The sequence below is a fragment of the Canis lupus genome, chromosome 5 (genome assembly GCF_003254725.2).
Source record: "Canis lupus dingo isolate Sandy chromosome 5, ASM325472v2, whole genome shotgun sequence".
Lineage (NCBI taxonomy): Eukaryota > Metazoa > Chordata > Mammalia > Carnivora > Canidae > Canis > Canis lupus.
This window is the reverse complement of record NC_064247.1, coordinates 22,877,976-22,890,267: the sequence shown is the minus strand read 5'-3', so window position 1 is coordinate 22,890,267 and position 12,292 is coordinate 22,877,976.

Below are 12,292 nucleotides of genomic sequence, written 5' to 3'. Positions count from 1 at the left end.
AAGAAACAAATGGCACAGAGCACCAATGGAAAGAGGAAGATGGCATCAAGCCTTATTCTTTCAGTGGTCTAAGGTTTTAATGAAAAGGATTGAAAAAAAAAACAGGTAAAAAAAATCTGAGATTAAAAAAAGTGGGAAAGGTTGAGTGGATAGAAGAAAATACAGAGAGATAAATCAAATGCTTCAGCAAACTATTCTGCTACACTAAGGAAGAGGCAGGGAAAGAGATGTTCCCATGCACCTGCAGCCCTGGAGAAGAAAAAGGGGCAATGGAACCACTGAAACCACATTTTTCTGATGAAATTTTTGGTTTTAACTGGCCTAAGTGCAGCAAATGCATCAGTGTTTTGTTTCAGGCTATTTAACTCTCTAATTTTGATAGCTTTTTCTACATCCTCATGCGCACTTTGCTGGTGGCATCCTCCTGACCTTCTCTCAGATTCTACAAACACGATTAGTTCCTTTCACCACATGGCTTTTGCATATACCACGCCATCTAGAAAAATCTATTTTCCCTCGCTCTCTAGTGTCTCTCCGTGGCCAGTTCTCAGTCTATCCCAGTCCTCAACTAACATGTCACCATTTTTGCCCTTATGGTCTTAGCTAAAGTGGTAATGGCTCTATTTATTTCTCCATTCATTTGTTTTCTATATGCTTTCATTACGATATAAAGGCCACGAGGGCAGGAACGTTATCTGCCATCATAGTTGTGTTCTCAGTAGACGTATACTTGGCACTCAACGAATATTTAGAAAATGAATAAATGGCCTCATGGCAACCTAGTGCAGTAGACAGAGCACTATGGAATTATGATCTCCATTTCATAGGTAAGAATATCTCAGAGATGCTCTAATGACTTGCGCTTGGATCTCACTATCAGAACAATAACTTAGGTCTCTTTACTCAAGTCCAAGATTCGAGTCAGATGGACTTCTAGCTACATACTATTGGGCACTTTTCATAATAACTCTGCCTCCATTTATCCATTCATAAAATGGGGAATATAATAGTAACTTATTTTGCTATTGTTATGAGAATAAGTCAGTATAGAAAGTAAGCAAGCACAATGAGGACTAGCTACCGTCCTTACTGCACTGTTCTCTTCAGCCCAGAACTGTCTCAATGTTGTTTTTCTGTAATACAAATGTCTTGTACACCCTTTAATAGTATTTCAAGCTGTAAAGATTGTGGTAAAAAACACAGTAAGCAATAATAATTTTTAAATGTGCTTTATCAAACTATAGTAAACCTCCCCCACCACTACCACCACAACCACCTGGAAACACCACTCTAAGGAAACAAAGAGCCTTTACAGGATGGAGTGAATTCCGAAACATCAGACCCATGGCCCTCAGAATAGCATGATAGCCGAAGTAAACTATTCAGTTTAGGAAAAATAGCAAAAGAATGGAATTTCTGAAGATGAGTGAAAGACATTTGAGGACAGGAATCCTCCAGGCAACAGAGCTTTGAGAGTTGGTAGAGACTTTGGGGGTTTCAATCAAGTCAGGACTGTCCCTGGAGACAGAACAATCTGGAGATCTGGAGACAAGGATTTTTTTTTTTTTACAATTTTATTTATTTATTTGAGAGAGAGTGTTCAATAAGGGGTGAGCAGATGGAGAAGGAGGGACTCTCAAGCAGACTCTGTACTGAGCACTGAGTGCTGAGCGCTGAACCCAACGTGAGGCTTGATCTCACAATCCTGAGATCATGACCTGAGCCAAAACCAAGAGTCTGCTGAACGGACTGAACTACCCAGGTGCCCCCAGAGACAAGGATTCTGAGACATGAGCTGAACCTGGCTGAGCTGGGCTGGCTTATTGTCCTAACTAATGTTAACCTCTCCCTGATGCTTAAAATTTAATGGCCTTTAATTCTACATTTAAAGAACAGGGCTTAAAATGTATTTCCATCGGGAAAGGGAATCTATTGACTTAATTTCACAGAGAAATATGAGCCTGATACTAGAGCACAGATCTCGATGAGGGCAAATGCACTGAATTCTTAACGTGCCTGTGATGGGCTGCACTTGCTATGGAGAACTGGGATGTTTTACGGCATAGGGGATAAAGCAGTGTTGAAAGAGGAGCTTCAAAGGCAAACAGGCATCTATTACGGTTTTGCATCTGAGTCACTACTTAGCAACCATAACCTAGGTCACCTCTTGGTGCCTATGAAGCCTGGCTTGTTTTACAAACTTTGAAAATGTACTTATGAACATCAGATACTGCTAGTTTGGGCCCAAACTAAAAAAGAGGAGCCTCTTTTTTTTTTTTTTTTTTTTTTTTAAGCTCTAATTTCTGGAATTTGCAAGAGGCCTTTTTGCTTCATTCTGTAGCACAGGCACTAGCCACTAGAGGGAGGTGCAGCATCAGTTGTAGGACAAAATGATGCCAGGCCCCTCATTCTTGTGGCTTTGACTATCAAATATCATTTTATACCAATTCCCTCAGAAGCATAAAGCAATTGTTAATCCAATCATCTCTCTTTCATAACTTGCAAAATAGACCATCCAGGCCTCAGAGTCGTATGGATGGAAATATCCCTGCTCACCAGGATGAGTTCTCAGGGACCTGGTTTCTATCTGTAGCCTAGCTGATGACTGTCTCCTTGGCAACCAAGACTGTTTCCCTACTTAGAGAGAGTGATAAACTGACAGAGTCCACACAGGTAATCCCATCAGTAAACAGGTCGAAAGTATGACCCCGCTTCCCTCCCCCCACCCCCACCCCCCAAAAAATACTCATTTCCCCAAACTTCACTGGGTGCTAGATTACATAAAACAGGAACCTGATATTGACTCAGTCATTTGAAGTGGGACCACATGGCTGCTGTGCTCTATACTATACAAAACCCAGATCTCTACAATGTCAGAGTTGGAAGAAATTCACAAAACTAGGCTTTCCCAATGAGTAAGGAAGGACAAGATTGAATAAAATTTCTTTGGAAAAATGAAAATCTTCCAATTGGCTTCTGTAAGCAATTTGTGCTCTCAAGCACATTCTGATTCTAACAATCCTCAGTGTTCCATCCGCAAACTTAGAAGAATGAATAAATATTATGGTAGAGAGGGGAAGAGACTTTGAAACATTTACAGAAAGTAGAAGAGGAAGAGTTTCTACCTCTCCTGGAAGTTTTTGTGAATCTTATATAAATATCAATTTATGAATCATTTCCTTGTTACAAATTCATGTCTTATTCATTCACTCAAGAAAATTAAGTCCCTTTAATCTGCCAGGCTATAGGTGCTAGAAAGTGTGTATGGGCCACAGGTACACAATATAGAATCTTTGTTGCTTTTTAAAATATTTTTTTAATTTAACTTTTCATTTTGCAATAATTATAGATTCACATTCAGTTGTAAGAAATAAACAAGTCTGGGGTGCCTGGGTGGCTCAGCAGGTTAAGTGTCTGACTCGGTTTCAGCTCAGGTCATGATCTCAGGGTCGTGAGATCGAGCCCCGCATCAGGCTCTGCACTGGGCATGGAGCCTGCTTAAGATTCTCTCTCTCCCTCTCCGAATGGCCTTCTCACTGCTGATCGCTCTCCCTCAAAAAAAAAAAAAAAAAAAAAATTAATTTTGCCACTTTTTAAGGTATCTTATTTTCTCCTGGTTTAGAATTTAGTCTTTTGGGATTATTACTCAGAATTTAAATTTAGTTGATTTGTTGTTTGCTTGATTTGTTTAGTTCCCTACCCCTTCCATCAATGGAATTGGAACTTTGAGCAACTCAGTTTCTCTATAGAGAGATAAAAAATAATTACATGTTTATACACAGGAGGCTTAGAGGAGAAATGACTACCCTCCTTAAACTTCAAGTGCTGGAATGGACTTTAAAGGGTATATGGTCCAATTCACATCGTATTGGGAGGACCCAGTGACCAAGTGAGGATTTTCCCTCAGCTCATTGCTCTCAATAATAGTCCCCTTTGGGATTTTCAGTTTTCTGCAGGGCCAGCTGGTCATGACTTGTTGTAGCATCTCTAACAAAATGTGTTGGATTCTGTTTAACGTCCCACAGTTGTGTTTAAACAGCTAAAAATATAATTATGTTGTACCATCTAATATTTTCAGATGGTCACTTATACTACTCTTCTTTCTGAAAATAGCAGAGATAAGTAGATTTTTAAAGTTCTGTTCTTTGAATGGGCCAATTCAGAGAACAATACAGTTCTATCTTAGGCACATTTAACTTCAGAGAATTCAACTGTCTGCACTCAGCCCATAGCCCTTCCAGAACGGGAGACAGACAGACAGATGGAGACAGAGTTTGACTCTCTCCTCTTGCCTTGTTGTGGAATAGTCAAGACTCCAGCTAAGTAACTGTCTTCTCTTCATCTTTAAGAGATTCTAATCAGAGATTCTTTTCCCTCATTTCATGGACTGCAAAAAATATAGACCCATATGTGTGTGATCCATCTCACCTGAGTATGTATACCAGTTAGCCTGAACGAGTGCTTGTGTGTTACACAAGTAGGGTATATCTTGAGTGTGAGCTCACACTGGGTTTCATTTTCTTTTCTCTGTCCACATTTCTCTACCTTGACTTCTACACCTATTTTTAAATTTTAGTTTACATAATCAAGTATTTTTGTTACTCAACTTTCACAGAAGCCCAGGATATTACTCAATTTGTTTGCTCTCAGCCACTTCAACCAAACTTTTATTTACCTGTCTTTAAATTATTTACCCAAATCTTCAAACCAAAATGAAGTAGAGGGAAAAACAAGCAAAGGAGAAAAAAATTCTACTCTTGAGGACTAAAAGCACCTTTCATATAATACCTAGGCAATTTTGCAAAGTTTGCAATTTTCTGTGACTACAGGTAATACCAAATACATGTTTCAGGCGTTTTCACTCTGTCCTTGTGGATATAACTTCAATTTAAAGTTGTAACCCAAAAAAAAAAAAAAAAAGTTGTAACAAAACCTGAGTGAAACAAGAGTTAGGTTTAATCTCTTTAAGATCAAGAAGCATATCTTTTAATATGTATTTCTGCTTTCTTTTCATGTATACTCACCCAGGTGAAACAACCACAATAACTATTTCTAAAGTGAAATTAATGTGTTACATACCCTACAACAACCTCCTTAAGAACCTAAATAATAACACTCACTTGAAATATGAATAGTTGCTTGAAAACTTATAGTGACTCAAAAGCAAACTCCAGATCAGAGTTGGGAAATTTCTTTTGCTCTTAGTAAATTGTGAAATAAACAGATCCCCTTCCTTTGAGCCATATACACAGTTCCAAGGCTTACTCGGATGTATTTGTACTAAAATGATTAAGATTATCTGGAATATAAGCCAGAGTACCCAGCAATTCCTCTCTCTTATAATTCTTCACTTTAAAATGACAAGTTCCAGTTCATTGCAGATTCCAAGTGATTTGCTCTTTATCTCTCTTTTTTTTTTTAAATGCCTATATTCTTTAGCTTTTTCCAATCAAGGAAGTGAATGGGTATCTTAGTAAGAGAGGTCCTGAGGAAGATTGCAAGCATTATAATACGCTTTGTGGAGTGGGTTCAGAATAGCTTATAATATATTATCATAAAAACAGATTGTCATCAATAGCATAATTGCTGCATGAATAATCTTGGAACAAGTGAGACCTTTCAAGCTTTTTTATTGTAGGCAATCATTATGCTCACCGCATAAAACAAATGCCTTCTGGGAATTATTTTATAAGACACAGCTTTCTCTAGTTCATATTTCTTGGTTTTCAATATAAGATATCTAAAAGATAAAAGAAGCTGCCTGTTCTGGCTATAGGAATAATACTGTAGGAAGCCACTGATGATTTATGCAACATCAACGGAAAAAAGTTGCACTTATAATGAAATATTGGCAAGTTGGTCCTCATTACCACCATAATATTTGGCACTGAAATTTAATAACCCTTTCTCCATGTAGATGCCAAAAGAGTATTTTAACATTAATTAAAAACCCCCAGTGATATTGGATTAAAGGGATACTGTTAACACAATTTTACATATAAGAAACAGAGTTATAGAGATTAAGAAAGTGACCTGGACAGATTTTTTAAATTATTCATAATGCCACAATATGTCACTGGTAAAAATGGAAATAGGCATAGCCTCCCACAACCACCACGGGACTTGGCGGTGGCCTCATAATGGAATAGAAGCCTGGTAATTAGGGCTTCTGGTTTCTACAGATGTTCTCGCTCACTCTTCTGCCCTGCATCCCCTCAACACTAATGAATTCGGGATTAATTTGCAATAGATGATTAAAAAGTAAAAAGCTTTCTTCAACTCCTTCAGGGCAGAAACCAGTTCTTTCATTTTCCCTGAATTTCTCTGTATTTCCCCAGCTCTGCTTCATGGTATGTGCAAGTAGAGTTAAATAGGCTTCCTTATTTCAAGAGTCCTCAGAGCCTTTGCTACACTGATTGTACACTGCAGAGCTCCAAGAAGAAAATATTACTTGCAGGCTTATGTGACCAGTAAACCTTTATTTCATGGGTATAGTAGGCAGAATAATGGCCTCTGGAAAATATCCATGTGCTAATCCGTGGAAATCTACACGGCAATGGCAATTAAGGTAGCAGATAAGATTAAGGTTGCTAATCAACTGACCTCAAAATAGCGAAGTTATCCTGGATTATGTAGGAGGGGGCCAATGTAATCAAAAAGGTCCTTAAAAGTAAAATTGGGAGGCAGAAAAGAGTCATTTTAAGAGTGATGCAGCATGAACCCTGGTGCACCATTCTGTGGGAATGTAAATTGGTGCAGCCACTGGAAAGCAGGTTTGTCAAAAAATTAAAAACGGAGGGACACATGAGTGGTTCAGCCTTTAGGCCAACTCTTGACTTCAGCTCAGGTCATGATCTCAGGGTTGTGAGATTGAGCCCTGCATTGAGGTCTGTGCTCAGAGGGGAGTCTGTTGAGACTCTCTCTCCCTTCTCCCTCTGCCCCTCGCCACCATGCTCACTTGTACTTTCTCTCTCTCAAAAAAAATAAATGAATCTTTTTTTAAAAATTAAAAGCCCAAAAACCATGTAATCCAAAAATTCCACTACTGGGCATGTACCCAAAGAGAACAAAAACATTCAATCAAAATGATATATGCAACTCTTGGTTCATTGCAGTAATATTTAGAGTAGCCAAGATACAGAAACAATCTAAGTATCCATCGATAGAAGAATGAATAAAGAAGATTGAGATCTATCTATCTATCTATCTATCTATCTATCTATGTGCACACACAGTGGAATGTCACTCAACCATAAAAAAAGGATGAGATCATGCTATTTGTGACAACGTGGCTGGAGCTAGAGGGTATCATGCTAAGTGAAATAAGTCAGACTGAGAAAGACAAATACCATATGATTTAACTTCAATGTGGAATTTGAAAAACAAATGAAAAAACAAACAAGCAAAAAGTGAACCAGATCTATAAATACAGAGAATAAACTGATGGTTGCCAAGACAGCAGGAGGGGTGGTGGGGTATGGTCAAAATGGTTGAAGGGAGCAGAGGACACTGGCTTCCAGATGCAGAATGAATAAGTCATGGATATAAAAGGCACAGCATAGGGAATATACAGTCAACAGCATCGTAATGCTGTTATATGGTAACAGGTGGTGGCTACACTTGTGGTAAGCATAGCATATACAGATGCTGAATCACTATGTAGTTTGCCTGAAATTAATGTAACATCGTTTGTCAACTCTACCCAAATTAAAAAAAATGTTTTTTGAGAGTGATACCTTGTTTGAAACACTACTGGTCATTGCTGGCCTTGAAGATGGAAGGAGGCAAGAGAATGCAGGCAGCCCACAGAAGCTGGAAAAGGGAAGGAAACAGGGTTTCCCCAGGACCCCCAGGGGAACAGAGCCCTGCCAACACCTGAATCTTAGCCCAGAAAGGCCCATTTCAGACTTTTCACCAGAAATGTAAGAGAAGAAAATCTGGGGACACCTGGGTGGCTCAGCTGTTGAGCATGTGCCTTCAGCTCAGGCCATGATCTTGGGGTCCTGGAATTGGATCCTGCATCAGTCTCCTGTGGAGATCCTGCTTCTCCCTCTGCTTATGTCTCTGCCTCTCTCTCTCTCTCTCTCTGTGTGTGTGTGTCTCTCATGAATAAATAATTTTTTATAAATTTATTTTTTATTGGTGTTCAGTTTGCCAACATACAGAATAACACCCAGTGCTCATCCTGTCAAGTGCCCACCTCAGTGCCCGTCCCCCAGCCACCCCCACCCCCCGCCCACCTCCCCTTCCACCACCCCTAGTTCGTTTCCCAGAGTTAGGAGTCTCTCATGTTCTGTCTCCCTTTCTGATATTTCCCACTCATTTTCTCTCCTTTCCCCTTTATTCCCTGGAGGGTATTATGTTGAGTGAAATAAGTCAATCAGAGAAGGACAAACATTATATGGTCTCATTCATTTGGGGAATATAAAAAATAGTGAAAGGGAATAAAGGGGAAATTAATAAATAATCTTTAAAAAAAAGAGAGAAGAAAGTTTGTGTTGCATTAAGGCACCCAGTTGGTAATTTATCGTAGTAGCTGTAGGAAACAAATACTGTGGGACACCTATTAACATCTTATTAACACCTCTCAGAATTACAGTTCTGTGTTGTAGTTTGGGGAGGAAATGCTATTCTGCCTGGAACAGGGCCCACATCGGACTGCAAGCAATAAATATTATAGATTGAATAATTCATTTTTATTGTGTGAAAATGATGGGTACTTGGTCATTGGGGCCAGCCAGTCTATTAGCCTATCTGTCCCACTATGTGCGGAGGAAAATGGAAAACTTTTTCCATTTTATAATAATAATTCCCATCAACCATTTTGAATCATGAAGTAAAAATGTGTTTATTTTCAATGATGTTACAATAAACAGTGTGAAATAGGTTAGTGCATCTCAAAGTTACCCATGCTTGCAAATCATTTGGAGAGTCCTCTTGAAACACAGATCTGATTCAGTAGGTCTGGGGTGAAGCCTGGAAGTATGTATTTCTAACAAGTGCCCTGATGCCACTGCTGGTGATCTGTGCACTACACCTTAGATAGTAAAGAAAAGGAAGGCCCACGTCAGACCCTGTTTGAGTTCCTGCTCTAGAGTGTTTCTGCTCTCACAGGTAGAATCACTGGCAATCTCTCCCTGCCCCTGCTGTTCATGATCTTAAACAGAAGCTATTCAAGCAATTTTAGTTCAATATGTAGAAGAATCAGAAGCTTCTACTTAATATAATACATTTTTCATTTTAAAGTGAATATATTCTCATGAGAGACAATTTGTAAAACAAGGGAAGAAAGAATAATTTTAATCATCCACAGCCCTAGCACCCAAAGATATACCCTATTAACATTTTAATGTTTTTCTTTCAAGATTTCTTTCTCTGCACAGTTTCTGTTTTACATATCTGAAATCATGTTGCATATCTCAATTTTTTTCAATTTATTTATTTATTCATTCATGAGGGACAGAGAGAGAGAAAAAGAGAGAGAGAGGCAAAGACACAGGCAGAGGGAGAAGCAGGGAACAGGGAGCCCGATGCAGGACTCGATCCCGGGTCTCCAGGATCACATCCTGGGCCAAAGGCAGGCACTAAACCGCTGAGCCACCCAGGGATAGCAAGACAGATTGAATTGTTGGTCACAATTCCTCACTCCCCTCTGATAGGATTGTACAACCACACTATTTGCCACTCTAGTAAAAAGTGTCCAATCCTTCCCCCTCTTCTGATAGAAATATGCATTCACTCTTGCCAAGCTGGGAGACAGAGAGGACTTAGCCACACCTTGACTTTGGGCCTGGCTGAGTGACTAAAGTTGATCAAAGGGACATGATCAATATAGGTTTTCTTACTTAAATATGGCAGGACCCACAGATAAGGAAATAACAATCATTGGAAAGAAAGTTTGTTATGCTCACAGATCTCGAGAGAAGGGGGTATGCCATATCAAGGGCCACACAGGGAAGCACCTGGCCCAGTCAGGAGGCAGAAGCCTTGAGGGGAAAATGTGAGCAAGAGCTCTGTTGTGGTTTCTGTGGGAAGGAATGAGCAAGGAAGGAGGGGCAGGATTGGTAGGTTTGAATAATTTCAATGGTCTCTGTGGCACAGGGACTGTTCCTTAGTTGTCTGGTCCCTGGCCCTGGGGGCAATTAGGCCAAGGAAATATTGGTCTGATGGCTTGATAAAGGAGATGGTAGGGGTTAAGGCCTCTGAGTTGGTTTGCATAAGAAAGTTGCCCTGAAGGCTAGTGTGTGCTATCTCTAGGAATCAGCTAACCTTGGAATAGCAGTCCCTCCAGGATCAACAAGACTCAATGCTGTCAAAGCATCGGAAATACAGAATAAAGACATGATTAATACTTCATGACACAAGCAGAGGCTTGGAATGTGCTGTTGTGGTTGGACTTGTTCTCTTGAAATGTGGTTGTCCATAATAAGAAGAGCTCATACAGCCTCAGATGTAGAAGGACCACAAGTGGAACAGACTATCCGCTCAAGGCTAGGAGCTAAACCAGCTGGTGCTCTGCTGGAAGCTGAGACAAGCCCCAGCCAATCCACAGGAATGAGAAACTAATGTTTATTGCTGCACGCCTCTGAGGGTTTGTGATTGATTGTTACGTGGCATTATTGTGGTAACAGTTGGATAAGATAGAAATTATAAGTAGAATCGGGGTGCTGCCATAATAAATCCCAAAATATGTGCCATCGGCTTTGGGACTGGGGAGAAGGCAACAAAGAAAGTGTAATAGGGACCTGGAAAAATGTTGATCCATATTATATAGTACTGACACTTTTTTTTTTAAACTGTTACTTGCAGTAAACTGAAAGATAATGCACATGATAAAGTTGGAATGATGAACAAGAAGTTTCAAGGCACCATGTTAACAGTGTAAATGGCTCACTGGTAATATTAAAAAGATACTATAAGATATAAGAGATGGGTTCAGGCAAAACATGGCTGGTTTGCCAATAGAACTGAGTGAACAAACACAGTCCAGAAGACCTAGGATTTACAGGGATAAAGAATTAAACTGTATTGAGAAAAATTCTAGGAGTTCAAATTAAAAATGATTGTGACTCTTTGATTCATACAATACCTCTGGATTCCTCCTTTTCCTCTATCTACCCCTCAACTTCCTTTAGGCAAGAAGCAGGCCGTAAGGCTGCCCAGCCACCAAACTGGGCATATTCTCCAATGCCATTTTCAGATGTGGTCAGGGAGGGAATTTTGGCCAAGAAGGACTTCCCAAACAGTGGAAACCAGAGCATGGAGAGAAGTCAGATGGGTCTGGAGAACTATTCCAAGGGACCAGTAATGGAGTCTAATCCTCTACCACCAAGGTAGGTGAACCTAGCAACATTTGCCTATGAGGATTTCATAATTGCTGTAAACTCATGACTGCTCTATACTTCTCATTCTTTCCCTATTAGAATGGGGCTGTTGATTGTGGTCATCTTGTTCCTGTTCCACTTTTATATGTTGTACGTGGGAGGGGACAGATAATTAGTCTTTTTGGTTCTCCAAACCAAGAACCAGCCCGAGAGGAATCACATCTGGAGTTGACGTAGATAGAGCAGTGCTATCTTTCTAGCCTGGTGGCATCATAGAATGAGATTTGGGGGAGGTTGGGATGGGAGTGAGTATATGTGGGAAGAATGTGAATAACAGTAATGGAGACCAGACTGTGGTAGGTTGAATGATGGGTGCCAGTTCTTTATTCCCTTGTAGTAGAATTATGTAGACACATTCTTGCCACATTCTCATGACAGGCAAAGGGTACTTCCCTGCCCCTTGACTTCAGGCTGGGCCCTATGACTTACTTGGTCAATGAGAAATTAGCAGCCATGAAGCAAGCAGATACTTAAAACGTGCTGTGTATATACTCTTGCACTCTTGTTCTCTTTTATGAGAAGAGCTTCCCCCTGGTAGCAGGTGCCCTTCAGTCTTGGGCTCAAAAATGAATACAGTGCCTCATACCAGAGCCTGAAACCAAAGCCACTTTTCCTGAAGCTAAAAACAGCCACACCCCAGCTTCCCTGCAGATATGTGCATGAGAAATAAATGCTTATTGTTCCTCGGCACCCAGATTGAGTGCCTGTTTGTTACACAGCTTGATTGAGCAGTAGCAGACAAAGACCTGTTTTTCTCCATTCCATTACATACTCTAAGAATACTTGGGTGAATAAATCAATTCCTTTGAGTAGTTTCACTTACATAACCATTCTTTGATTTTGAGACATTTAGGTTTATCCTCGGATATTGGGGGAGGAGCGAGTAGGAGGACTTCTTTTTCTTGCTT